Here is a 12,930-nt window from a genome sequence, read left to right on the forward strand (position 1 = left end):
AAAAAGTGTTCTAGAAATTGTATACAATTCCTAAAAATCTGATGTCCTAATATAAATCTTATCACTTCTAATTCTGGTTACTATCTAAAAAGTATGTCACAAAAATACCCAAATTTCCTTGTCAATTGCACATACCCATTGCATTTTAAAAAATCTTTTGTCAGTGACAGTTATTGTTTTACTCTGATGCTTTTACAAATGTTCCATTTTCAAAGAGATTTGTGAAAAAGGCTTTGAGAAGTACTCTGAAATACAGGTGTTGATAATTTTAAGATCATAACACTGAACTGGGTGGGAATTTTTGGAAATTGAGTGGAGGACTGATTACTTTGAAGTTTTGTTTTCCAGATTTAAAGGACCCCCTTTTCTCCTCTCCTTTAAGCTATCTGTAACTTAACAGCCGTTTCATAAAGTGTATCTTTGCAACAAGGGTTGCAACATTTATCTTTTTCTCTCGCCTGATTCCTCTAGAATTTGGAAGCTCTTAAGTGTTCTTTTTCATGACAATGTATGTATTTACATGCGTGAAGTTCTGTTCCCCTTGTAACAGGACAATTGAAAGTGTTGGCTACATTACCAAAGCTTTGACTAGAGTGGTGAGTTCAAGAAAGATGTACATACGCTCAGGTATGACCAGACAGCTTTGACAAACAAAAATGGCAAGCAATAGGATATATTGGAGTATATGAGGAAGCCATTTGGTATAAACCTAATTCGGCCTGACTTTGTTTTTTCCAAAAGGGCCTGACTGTGGCTGTTGAGCACACATTGTATATCTGCATAGACATTTCCTATGGCAAGAACAAAGGCCCTTGAGATAAAGGTGCAACTTCCCCCCACATTAGCATTTCCTTAGGGATAAGCATTTTTCCTTAGGCTAGGAACTGATTGCTGCACTCACCTTTGACCACCCAGCTCACCTGTGACCACTCAGCTGGAGACAACAGAGTGCCACCCTGCTGTGTTCACTGAGACAGAAGACCTACCTGCTGTTTCCATCAATCGCTGTGCCGACAGAGCAGTCTCTGCGACTATTGTGAAAGGGACATTTCAATCCTATGTGAGACATCCTCTCTGAGGGTATATAACCACTCTGTGCACCCCACTTCTTTGGTGCCCTTTCTTCCTTCGGGAAGAAAGGCCCCGGGTTATAATCCTCAGATTTAAGCTCAGAATAAACTCACTCAAATTTTCATTTACAGATTGGTTATGGATTATTTTCGTCGACAGCTTTAAGGAACTCCTTGAAAAATTGACCTAGTACCTTGCTTACAAGGTTTCAGCAAAGCAATCTTAAAAAAGAATTTATATGGTCAAGCACTATTTTTGCTGCATTAATATAAATAATCAGGCCAAGTTTAATATAAACAAATTAGTTTTACTATGACTATCTTTAATAAGAATGGGGATAATTGTTTGTATCTTTGTAGATATTAACTTCTACCCTTATTAATTGTCTTTAAGGTTTGGTTATATGCCTGAAAGCTGGACTGGATCCTAAATTCTTCTAATTTCCTTAAATGGCTATGATGAGCCAAACTGACATTTCCAATTTTACTGCCCTTGAAATCTCCTTGGAAGGGACTATATCGAGTCTTCCTCACTACCCTGGTGGCAGCCAAACTTGAGGGACTTGAGCCTTGGGTACACACCTCACAGATAAAGAAGGCTCCACCTGTCATGAAATCCTGTACAAATGCTGGAAATCTCCAAATCAAATTGACTAGGAAGAGAAGCAGTGACATCTGAGGCAGACAGCTTTCCAAGATGACTGGAGCAGGCCTGTATTCCCTTTCTCACTGTTGCTTCTTCTCATTATCTATTTGGAAAGACAATGTCCTTTTCTGCATTTCCCAAACCCTTGGGAAAATGGGAAAGCTCTTTTGATTATTGCCTTTTGGAAACAGCCTTATCATGATCCTGTGACACATTAATCTTTTCTGTTGCTTTTTCTGAAGGGTTAGAAAGTTCAGAATTCACAGAAGTCTTTCTTTCATCTGGCCTATTAAATGACTCTGGGTTCTTATCCAAATTCAAGGTCTCCAAATTTGCAACCCTACAGGCTGTGTTATTGGATAACACATTTGGTTCCTGAACAGTTTTATTGAGATAACAAGACTGTTTTAATATGTCTTGAAGTTTTTGCTATTTTTGCAAAGAGTTCATCACCTACGGCTTCATATTTATTCCTGCACTCTGTCTTCCCAATGCACTTAGTTAATTCTTTCAGTCTGAGTGTGCTCTTACTGTATTTGTCATTCTATTTTCTCTTCATAACAAATCAGATGCCTCTCATCGGTCCACCCCACTAAGCCTCTGTTTAGCTGGTTAACCTCAGGTTTGGGCTCCTAGTTTACAACTTAGAATTGTCATGTCACTTTTAATTCTGTTTTGTATAATTATTTTGTTTTGTATTTTTTAAAATGTTGTTGTTGTTTTGCTGGGAAAGATTGGCCCTGAGCTAACATCTGTTGCCAATCTTCCTCTCTTTTGTTTTCTCCCCAAAGTCCAGTACATACTTGTAAGTCCTTCTAGTTCTTCTATGTGAGCTGCCACCACAGCATGACTACTGACAGGAGAGTGATGTGTTCTGCGCCTGGGAACTGAACCGGGGCCGAACTGAAACGGGGCCGCAGAAGCAGAGCACACCAAGCTTTAACCCTTAGGCTGTCAGGGCTGGCTCTTAAGTTTTTTATTTTCTTGCCTGTCAAATCTTTGTAAACATGATGTACACAATAAGGTGATGTTAGCTCAACAATTTGAAATAATTTCCTATGCTTATGACCTCAGACAACTATAGACTTTGAATAACAGGTGCCTGAGAGCTCTCCCTCCTAACCTTCTTTGTTACTCAAATGTGGCCTAAATGATTTCCAACTACTGTGCACTTTCCCTCCAGTGTGGGACACGACAACCATGAAAGGTCCTTCCTGGCACTGAGGGACAAACCACTAAATGCAGAAATCCTGACTCTTGATTAGCAATGCTTTTGGAGAAAGATCTTGATCAAAAGAGAAAAATGTGAAAATTAATAAAGAGAAACTTCATTTAAAATGGAGTTGGGGGCCAGCCCAGGGGTGTAGTGGTTGGGTTCCCGTGCTCCACTTCGGCGGCCCAGGGTTCATGGGTTTGGATCCTGAGCATGGACCTGCACGCTGCTCATTAAGTTACGCTGCAGCAGCACCACACATACAAAACAGAGAAAGACAGGCACAGATGTTAGCTCAGTGTCAATCTTCCTCAAGCAAAAAGAGAAGGATTGGCAATGGGTATTAGCCTAGGGCCAACCTTCCTCAAAAAAAAAAAAGGAGTCAGGAGGCTGGATATGGGATCTCTCACACAGTACCTCTCAAGGTCAATTACAAGAAAGATAGTCAATTACAGACCCCAACAGAAAAAAGTCATCAACAGGAAGAATCAACAATTACAGGGGGCGGGGCCCCATGTCCAAGTGGTTAAGTTTGCATGCTCTGCTTCGGGGCCTCAGGTTTCGCTGCTTCAGATCCTGGGAGCAGACATGGCACTGCTTGTCAGGCCATGCTGGGGCATTGTCCCAAATGGGACAGCCAGAGACACTCACAACCAGAATATACAACTATGGACTGGGAGGCTTTGGGGAGAAGAAGGGGGGAAAAAAAGATTGGCAAGAGTTGTCAGCTCAGGTGCCAATCTTTAAAAACAAAACAAAACAAAACACAATTATAGACCCCAAGAGGAAGAAATGTACATTGCATGCTAAACGACCTCAGCGACTCAGCCAGTGAGAAACCATCACCACCCTGAACTCTTGCTTTTCTTCAGTGGACTTTTGTTCAAAACAACCCCTCCCAATTTCCTCTTTTTTCTCTATAAAATGATATTCCTCTACTATGATTGTTGGACTTGCCTATGGCTTTTGCCATAGCACGTGGGTCTTGAAATGCAATTCTTTGTTTTTTCTCGAATAAAGTCATTTTACTGGTAAAATAACTTTTATTTTTAAGGTTGACACCTACATATATATATACATTCCTTGAGATACTGCAGAAAACCAAAAATGAATCCAATAAAGAAAAGAACATGAGAAGCTGTGATTCACTTAGAAAAGGTAAAGAAGCTGGAAATAAATGAGTGTTTATATTACCTCCTGTTATTTGAAAGATTCTCACTCTAAATTATATGAGATGTGGGAGGCAGACATGACATTTTACTTTATATCCTATTTAGATTTTCTCTTTTAACCACAAGAATGTACCACTATTTTTTTTTTTTTTTTTTTTTTACGAGGAGGATTCGCCCTGAGCTAACATCTGTGCCAATCTTTCTCTATTTTGGATGTTGGTTGCCACCACAGCATGGCCAATGAGTAGCGTAGGTTGATGCCCAGGGTCCAAACCTGCAAACCTGGGCTGCTGAAGCGGAGCAAGCTGAACTCAACCACTACCGCATGGGGCCGGCCCCATCACTTTCTTTTTTTAATAAAGGAAGCAATACTAGTAATCAGGGCAAAAAAGGGAGTGGGGGTAATCAGCACGTAATTTGGCATGACTGAGTTGAAGACCACAAATTCTAAGGAGCCATGGAGCCAGGTGACTGACACATGGGGAATCCCAGTGTGGCTTCTTGGAAGCCCCTCTCAGTTCCAGACCAGAACCCACACCTTCCGTGCTGGCAGATGTGGGTCTGTAAGCAGGTGTTCTTGCCCACAGGGGGCCTTCTCCTGCCTGTACTTTCCTCATCAGCAACCGTGGACAGAAAGCCAATTTAACTGAACTAAAATACTTACCCAGGGGACATTCCCTGCTCTGGCTCCTGGAACACCTACTTAAACTGAACTGGATTCAAATAGTACTTTTTTCCTGTTGTTTAAGTGATTTTAAGTTGTTTAAGTGTTAAGTGATTGATTAAAGAAAATTTGGAAAATACAGAAAAGTAGGAAGAAGAAATAGGTCATCCGGAGTCCCATCACTCACAGACAATATGTTAGTGTATTTTTGGGCACTCCTAATTGGAGTCCCGAAAGACACCTAAGACCAACAGTGAAGGCGGCTAGGGCCGGACGCACAGCTCTAGGGTCAGCAACCTCAGTGACCTCAGGCAATTTGCTCTACTTCATCCATGGGTGGCGGAATCAGGAAGAATTTCAGATGACGCTAATCTCTGAATTCTGTGTTGAGGATGCCACACTATCTTACAGATTAGGTTGGAATCACAGGACTCCCTACCTTGCATTTCTTTCCCCGGAGAGGAGCTAGATTAAGACAGGAACCCTTACCACCAGAGTTTGGAGTTCTGAAGATCATTTACCACTGCCTTTCCCAAAGTTTTGTTTTAGCTTTTTAAAAGTATATATATATAGAGAGAGAGAGAGACAGAGACAGAAAATTTATATATAGAAAAGATGACAAATCTTAAGTGTACATCTTGATAAATGTTTCTGTACACATATCTACCACTCAGGAGTAGGGTTGCCAGAAGGTTCCCTCAGGCCACTTCCCAGGCATTCTCCCTATCCTGCTCCCAGAGGCCCACAGGGGCTTAAAAGTATCTTAAAAGTTGAGCAGTAGAGATAATTAACGTTTCCCTTTTTCTCTCCATTGTCTTTTTTTTTTTTAATAAACTTTTTATTTTGGAATAATTTTAGATTTGCAGAAAAGTTACAAAGGTAGTCTACTCTTCACTCAGTTTCCCCTAATGTTAACATCTCCCATACTCATGGTACAATTGTCAAAACTAAAAATTACTATTAACTAAAATCCAGACTATATTTGGAATTTACCAATTTTTTCACTAACATTGTTTTCTTTTGTTCCAGGATCTCATCTATGACATCACATTGCATGTGATAGTTCCTGAGTCTTCCCTTGTTTTTCATGCCCTTGCTAGGTTTGAGGAGTACTGGTGAGTTATTTTGTGGAATTTCCCTCAATTGGAATTTGATGTTTTTCTCATGGTTAGACTGGGGCTATGCTTTTTTGGGAGGAAGATCAGAGGAAAAGTGACCTCTTCATTACATCCTATAAGGGTAAATACTATCATGACTCATCACTGTTGATGCTAACCTTGATCACATGGTACAGTACTGTTTGTGAGGTTTCTCTAGTTATTTTTCTCCCTTCCCACGCTGTACTCTTTGGGAGGGAGTCACTATGCACAGCCCACACCCAGGGGTGGGTGGAGATTAATACCCCTTCTAGACAGGGTATGATTAATTAGAATTCCTATATAAGGAAGATTCATCTCTTCTCCCTATTAACTCATTTAATCATTTATTTACAGCAAAATGGACTCTAGCATATTGATGTTATATTCTCTGTTACAATCTAATCCTATATAATTTAAGTTGTTGCAGAAATTGTTCCACGTTGGCCTTTGAGAGCTCTTCCCGGTTGACTCCTGTGACCTCTGACAGCCTCCATTTCCTAAATTGCTTATTCCTGGCGCTGCACGATGCTGCAGACCTCGCTTGGGCTCCCCAGGACCCGCTCTAGCGTCACTCTTCTCCCTAAGGAGCCCCGGCTTCTTTTATTGGAGGGGGCATTCAGAAGCAAGGTGTGCGCACGCACTGCCCCTTCTGCGCTGGAGCCCAGCCCGAGCTCAGCGGAGCAGGCGGAGCCCCGCCCCCGCCCCCGCCCCCGCGACAGCCCGAGGGGCCCGCCCCGCCGCGGTCCGGGCAGGCGGCGCGCCGGGCGCATGCGCGCCGGGGTTGTGACGCGACGACGGCAGCCGCGGGCGCGAGGCGGCGGAGTCCGGAACCGCGGCGGCGTCCTTGCGTTCTCAACGCTCCGTGCTCGCAGGTGACCGTCCCGGCCAGCCGGCCCTCCACCCCGAACCCCTCCGGGCGCCCCTCGCCCGGCCTCGGTCCCCCGAGCCGCCCGCTCCGCCGGAGCGCGCCCCCGCAGGCGCCCCCGGGCCCGCCGCAGCTCCGCCCGGGCTCCCGCGGTGCCGGCCGCAGTGGCCGCAGTGGCTCGGGCCCGCCCGCCGGCTCGTGGCGTGCCGTCCCTTCGCCTCCGGTCGCCTCCCGACCCGTGGGGTCTCCGCGGGCGGGGGGTGGGCTCGCGTCGGCGCGGGTTCCCGCCGGCTCCTCTCGGACGCAGAGGGACTGACGTGGGAGGCGTCCTGAAGGAGTCGCGGCGCTGCGGCTGGGCGGAGGGCAGGGCGAGCCGGGCCGCCGGGCCTTCCGTCTGTTCTTCGGCCCCGCTCTGACCCGGAGCGCGGCGTCGCGCCGGGGGCCGGGCGCTGGGCCTCGTGGAGGCCTGTTACAGGCTCGGAGCGTGGGGCGCGCGCCGGGACCGTGGAGTGCGTCGGCCCCGGATCGCGGGGCAAGTCAGTGACCGCTGTGCGCGGCAGGCTCCCGCCCCGCTGCTGGTCCGCGGGTTCCCGACCCTGCGCCGGTCGGGGCGTCGTTCGCGGGCAGCGGTGGAGACGCTCCGGCTGGGCGGGCGCGCGTCTGGGCTTCCAGCGCCCGGCGTCCGCCCCGTGCCGCCTTGTTTCCTCACTGGCCTCCGCTGTGCCCCTCCGCCCCAAACGCCCTGAGCCGGCGTAGGGCTCCGAGCGCTGCGGGTCGTCCCGGCGGGCGGCGCGGTGCCGTGCCCGGCGCCTTCCCGGGGTCGGTGCGTGCTTCCTGGAGGAGGCCGCAGAAAGGGCCAGAACCTGACGGCCAGTCTGTACTAGCATGGTATTTTTATTCGTGTTAGCACATTCTGTAAGTAAATTGCCTTTTTTTTTTTAAATCGAGGTAGTATTGGTCTATAACGTTATATAGATTTCAGTCTTCTTAAATTTATTGAGACTTGTTCTGTGGCCTAACATGTGATGTCTCCTGGAGGATGTTTCATTTGCGTTGAAAAAGAATGTGTATTCTGCTGTTTTTGGGTGGAATGTTCTGTATACATCTATTAAATCCATGTGGTCTAATGTTTCTTTTTTTTTGTGAGGAAGGTTGACCCTGAGCTAACATCTGTTGCCGTCTTTCTCTTTTTGCTTGAGGAAGATTGTCGCTGAGCTAACATCTGTGCCAGTCTTGCTCTATCTTATGTGGGCTGTGGCTTGACAAGGGGTGCTAGGTCTGGGCCCGGGGTCCAAACCCGCAAACCCTGGGCCGCGGAAGTGGAGCACACCACTGGGCTGGCCCCCTCTAATGTGTCTTTTAAAGTCACTGTTTCTTCAGATGTTCTGTCTGGATGATCTATCCGTCCATGTAAGTGGAGTGTTAAATTCCCCCACTGTTACTGTGTCACTGTTTGTTTCTTTCTTTAAGTCTGTTAATATTTGCTTTATGTATTTAGGTGCTCTCGTGTTGGGTGTGTAGATATTTACAAGTGTTATATATCCTCTTGTTGGATTGTTCCCTTTATCACTATGTAATGCCCTTTTGTAGGTAAATTTCCTGATAATCTCATAAGGACAGAATTTATGAAATGTGTACATCGATGGTTTAGGAAGAACAGATAACTTACATTTTGTGGTCTTCCTAGGGAAGACAGGTTTTTCTTGACTCCCTTTAGAAGCTTTGCTATGCTTCCCACCTTGCTGTCCTATGGTAATGTTTGATTTCCGTCTGCTCGCCTCTGCCTTTTTTATTTTTTACTAGATATCTAAAGAAATTAAAGAATTACTTTATCAGTGTCAGTAACTATCAAAAATTGCAGAGTGTGAAATAAACTGTTAAAAGTGTTACAAAAAGTAGGCCAGTTGAACCAGTCGTTTGATTGGTTGTATATTTACTTCTGAATCTAATCATGGGTACAGAGAGTTGAACTTTCTTGCCTCTTTGTTTTCTTGGTCTGTCTGCCCTTTGATGAGTGCTTGTTATTAAGCAGTTGTTGCTAGCTGGAAGTGACCACTGCCACATACGAACTGACCTCTAAATGGTGCTAGGTCACTCTGACCTCTTGTCCCCTGTGTTGTTGTGAAGTACACTGGAGACTTCTTGTTGTGTTTACGGTACTGTCCTTGAAGAACAGAGTTTTTCTCCCTTTGATGAGGAAGTGACTTACAGCGAAGGTCCAGAGAACACTAGAGGACCTAGGGTATTGAGAACAGGTCGGTTGTAGACAAGTGACCCTGAGTTGCAGCTCTTAGAATGAAATAGTAATGTAATTATAGCAGTTCTCACTTTGGGAGCATGTCCTACAGGGCTCCTTGGGCATATTATTTAATTCTCAAAATAACCCCACGAGGTAACTAGTAATATCCTGTGGTTCAGGTAAGAAAAGTGTGGTTTAGAGAGGTTTAGTCTCTTGCCCAAAGTCATACCAGTTAGTAAAAGGCAAAGGGAGTCGACTTCAGCCTCAGAACTGCAAGATTCAGAAGGCAGTGTTCTTTCCACCTCTTAAATTGGCCCCTTTTGGATTCAGTGCCTTTAAAATGATTTGGAGTTCACATTGAAAATAATTTGAATTGTTGGGTATGGTTTATATTTTAAAAGTTTCCATAAGTTTTCTTGGCATGTGAGTATTGTAGCTATTTTCCGGCTAGTTTGCCAGCATTTTATCCTCCAGAGACGCACAGCAGGACTTTAGACTTTGTCTGATGAGTTTTAGTTTATGCATTAGGTCTTGCTCCAGGGCATGAATAGTGAAATGTTGGAATAAGTTGTGAAGTGCTGTGGAGTGAAGCAAGGTAAGGCAAAGAGCTGCTGTTGTTCCTTCAGAGACTAATTCGGTTGTGTGTTCTGGAAGGTTTTTGGTTTGATTTTTTATTTTATTTAACTTTTTTCTTCTAGGGTGTATGCGTTCAAATTTTGACCCTCAAGGGCGTCTGAACTTATGAAGTCTTCTAAGCCATTTGAGAAGCACCCTGATGTGCTTCTGTCTTCTAGAATGTTTTGGGCAAATTTTAGTCAAGTTGATAGTGAGGAAATAATAGTGATAATAGTAATAATATTTGTTGTAGGAGCAGTTTTAGTAACTGTCAGGCACTATGTCAAACACACCTTATTTCACCCAATTTTCCAAACATCCTATCTAGTAGGTGTTGGATTTTATAGATGAGAATAGGGTAAGCCTTGGAAAAGTTAAGTAACTCACCCACAGTAATTTATAAGTGATTGAGTCAGGATTTGAATGTAGGTCTTTTGACTCCAAAGCCTGTATTCTGAAGCATTAGGCTCTATGAATTTTTAAAAGCATATCATCAAAATCATACTTTGTGATTTTTGGTTTCTAAAGATATACTAAGTTCCTCCGCCCAATTTAAAAACAAAAGCAAGGAACTGTTAGAAGGAAGGTTCAAGTAGGTGGATTTCATCCAGGGTTTTTTTTTTTTTTTGTATATTTGAAGATATTTAAATTATTGCTTACGTGTTTACATGTATCAAAAGAATACATATGCATAGATTGGAAAGCCAAATAATACTTTAAACCTCAGAGCAAAAAAATCAGTTTCTTGTTCACTCCCTTTCCATTAACTAGAGACAACCATTTTTACCTTTTTTAGTTGCCTTTTTTAATAGTATTTTTATATTTTGAGATGTGATGATATATTATTGATTTCAATATAGTCTTTAATTCCCACCATATAAGACTTTTGCTGCTTTGTAAACACTCCTCGATCCAGTTTACCAGAAACTCTAAGATGTTGTCAGTCCGTCTGTCCGAGTCATCTCTGTTCCTCCCCCCACCGCCCCCAACTCTGTCCTGCTCCAGTCTCGACTAGTTTCTCTCCCAGGCCTATTGCAGCTGTCTTCCTGGGACCTGCCTTCACCTGCTTCCTGGGCATTTTCTTTCTCTTGGTCTCTTGTTGGATCCCTTAGTTCCTCTTGGTTTATTCTCTCGTTTTGGTGGAACACATTCTTCACTAGGTTGAGGTGGAATCAGGGTACATGGATGGTAAATCTTGAGCCTTTCAGCATGTATGTAAATGTCTTTATCTACCTGATTAATAGTTTGACTGGCTATGGAATCCTGGCTTGGAAATAGTTTTCTGTCAGCATTTTGAAGATACTGATCCGTTGCTTTCCAGCTTCCAGCACTGTTGGTAAAGATGCCTTGTGCTTTTCTGATCCTTTATGTGTGACCTCTTTTTTTCTCTGGGAAGTTTTTAGGTTCTATTCTTTGTCCCTAGAGTTCTAAAATTTCTGTCATATACCTTATTGAAGGTCTTTTTGTAAAAATTATTACTGAGGTCATAATAGTTTATAATGTGAAATTTCAGTTGTACATTATTATTTGTCAGTCACCATGTATCTGTGCTTCTTTACCCCTTATGCCCACCCCTCTGGTAAGCACTAATCTGTTCTGTTCTCCTCTCCTGACCACTAAACTGTTCTCTTTGTCTGTGTGTGTGTTTATCTTCCACGTATGAGTGAAATCATGTGGTGTGTTGTCTTTCTCTGGCTTATTTCAGTTAACATAATATCCTCAAGGTCCATCCATGTTGTTGCAAGTGGGATATTTTTGAATATAAGAAGTGATTTGAGTCTGCAGAAGAATTACCCTTTTTAAAAAGTCATGAGTTAACTGTTGCTAATTCTAGTGTAAGTTTCTTTCTGTCTTGTTGTAATAAGCTAGTTTTACCTTTCTCTAACTTTTGAATTATTTTATGTAGACACACCAAAGATATGTTTATGGTGGTGTCCTCTAGATGTAGAAACTTGTTTTTTTCCTTTTTGATTCCTGACTCAAGTGGCATGAAATTGATTCCCAAGTCAGCTGTTCAATTTCCTCTTGGTGACATTCCTTGAGCTCTAGCTACCGGAAAAGAGTAAAAGAAACCCAGCTTCACCCCAAGGAAGCACCAAAGAAAACATAGGCAACTCAGATGTTGACCCATACAATGAGTAGATGATAATCCGATAATAGGAAATCTCTAGGTCCTTAAGATTTTATCTTAAGCTCTCTTTTTAACTCTTTATGTTCATGGGTGCTAGTGTTGTTGCTAATCTTACAGGCATGTAAAATTGTTGAACTCAGAATCTTAAAGACCTCTGAATAAATGAAGTTGTTCTTAATCCCAGTTACAATAGTCTGATGTTTTGACTGATTTATGACAGCACATATAGCCAAAACAATATCAAGAATCATTAAAGATTTCTAAAAACTTACCACAGAAGTTCAGGAAAATCCGTTTTTGTTGCCTCACATTTTTACACTGTTCACTTCGTTCCAGAACCACCAGCTCATAAGGTACCAGCAAAATTGTATGGCAACATTTCCGTCAGGTTTTATGTGTGTATTATAAGTAGGTAGCTCCTAGTACCCACAAGTAATTTTTAGCCTATTCCTGGATATTTTCTTTTTCATGTGAAATACAAACTGAGAATTCACATTGTGACGGTAGGAAGTTTTAGTGTGAATATCCAGAATTTGGCATGAATGAATATGTGCTCCATACCCTTCCAGTTTTATGTTCTGGGGTAATAACATCACTGAAGAGATGTGATGCCATCGATAACACTCCTTTGCTTGTCTTTTTAATTTGTAAGTTTAAACTGTTTCTTCCACTAGAGTGTGAGCTAGATGAGAGGGGGTGCTTTGGCCTGGTCACTGCTGTATCCTTAGTGCCTATTGCAGGGCTGGGCACACATTCCGAGCTCAAGGAATATTTGTGGAATGAAAACATGATGGTATTATTTCCCTGCCTCAAATCCTTTTGAAAGTAAATGATTATTTTGGAATGTTTTAGGCTACATGTTGCAGGAAACTAGTTCAACCCAGTTTAAATAGTAAAAAAACCTGTCATTTTGCTTAGCAGAAAGCCTTGGATTCAGACGGATTTCCTGGGTGGCTGAGTCAGTGGCTCTGCAGAGTCAGCTCTGCTCTCTCTACACTCAGCTGCCCTCAGGCTGGTTCCCTTGTGGCAGAAGGTGGCTGCCAACAGCAGTAATCAGCATGCACATCCCCTGGGAGAAGGAGGAGAGATCGACTTTCTGGATCTAGTTCCCCTAGGACCGGATACGAACACATAAGTGTGTGGGGGAAAAATGGGGCAGGATGAGGAACTTACTTT

At 43.3% G+C, this 12,930-nt stretch overlaps 1 protein-coding gene across 4 annotated transcripts in view; it reads left to right on the top strand.

Annotated features, from left to right (window-relative positions):
* Positions 1-6,657: 6,657 nt before the first annotated feature.
* The window catches only part of PLEKHB2 (pleckstrin homology domain containing B2), a 35,496-nt gene continuing 29,223 nt past the window's right edge, over positions 6,658-12,930 (top strand). The window contains exon 1 of one of the 4 annotated variants that reach the window (XM_046658629.1): positions 6,658-6,776. The gene's annotated coding sequence lies outside the window, so the exon portion shown is untranslated. Of the gene's footprint in view, positions 6,781-7,547; positions 7,685-12,930 lie in introns of those variants that run through there. The other 3 variants (XM_046658624.1, XM_046658625.1, XM_046658626.1) reach the window with 3 other exon arrangements.

Source organism: Equus quagga, chromosome 4, assembly GCF_021613505.1.
Source record: "Equus quagga isolate Etosha38 chromosome 4, UCLA_HA_Equagga_1.0, whole genome shotgun sequence".
Lineage (NCBI taxonomy): Eukaryota > Metazoa > Chordata > Mammalia > Perissodactyla > Equidae > Equus > Equus quagga.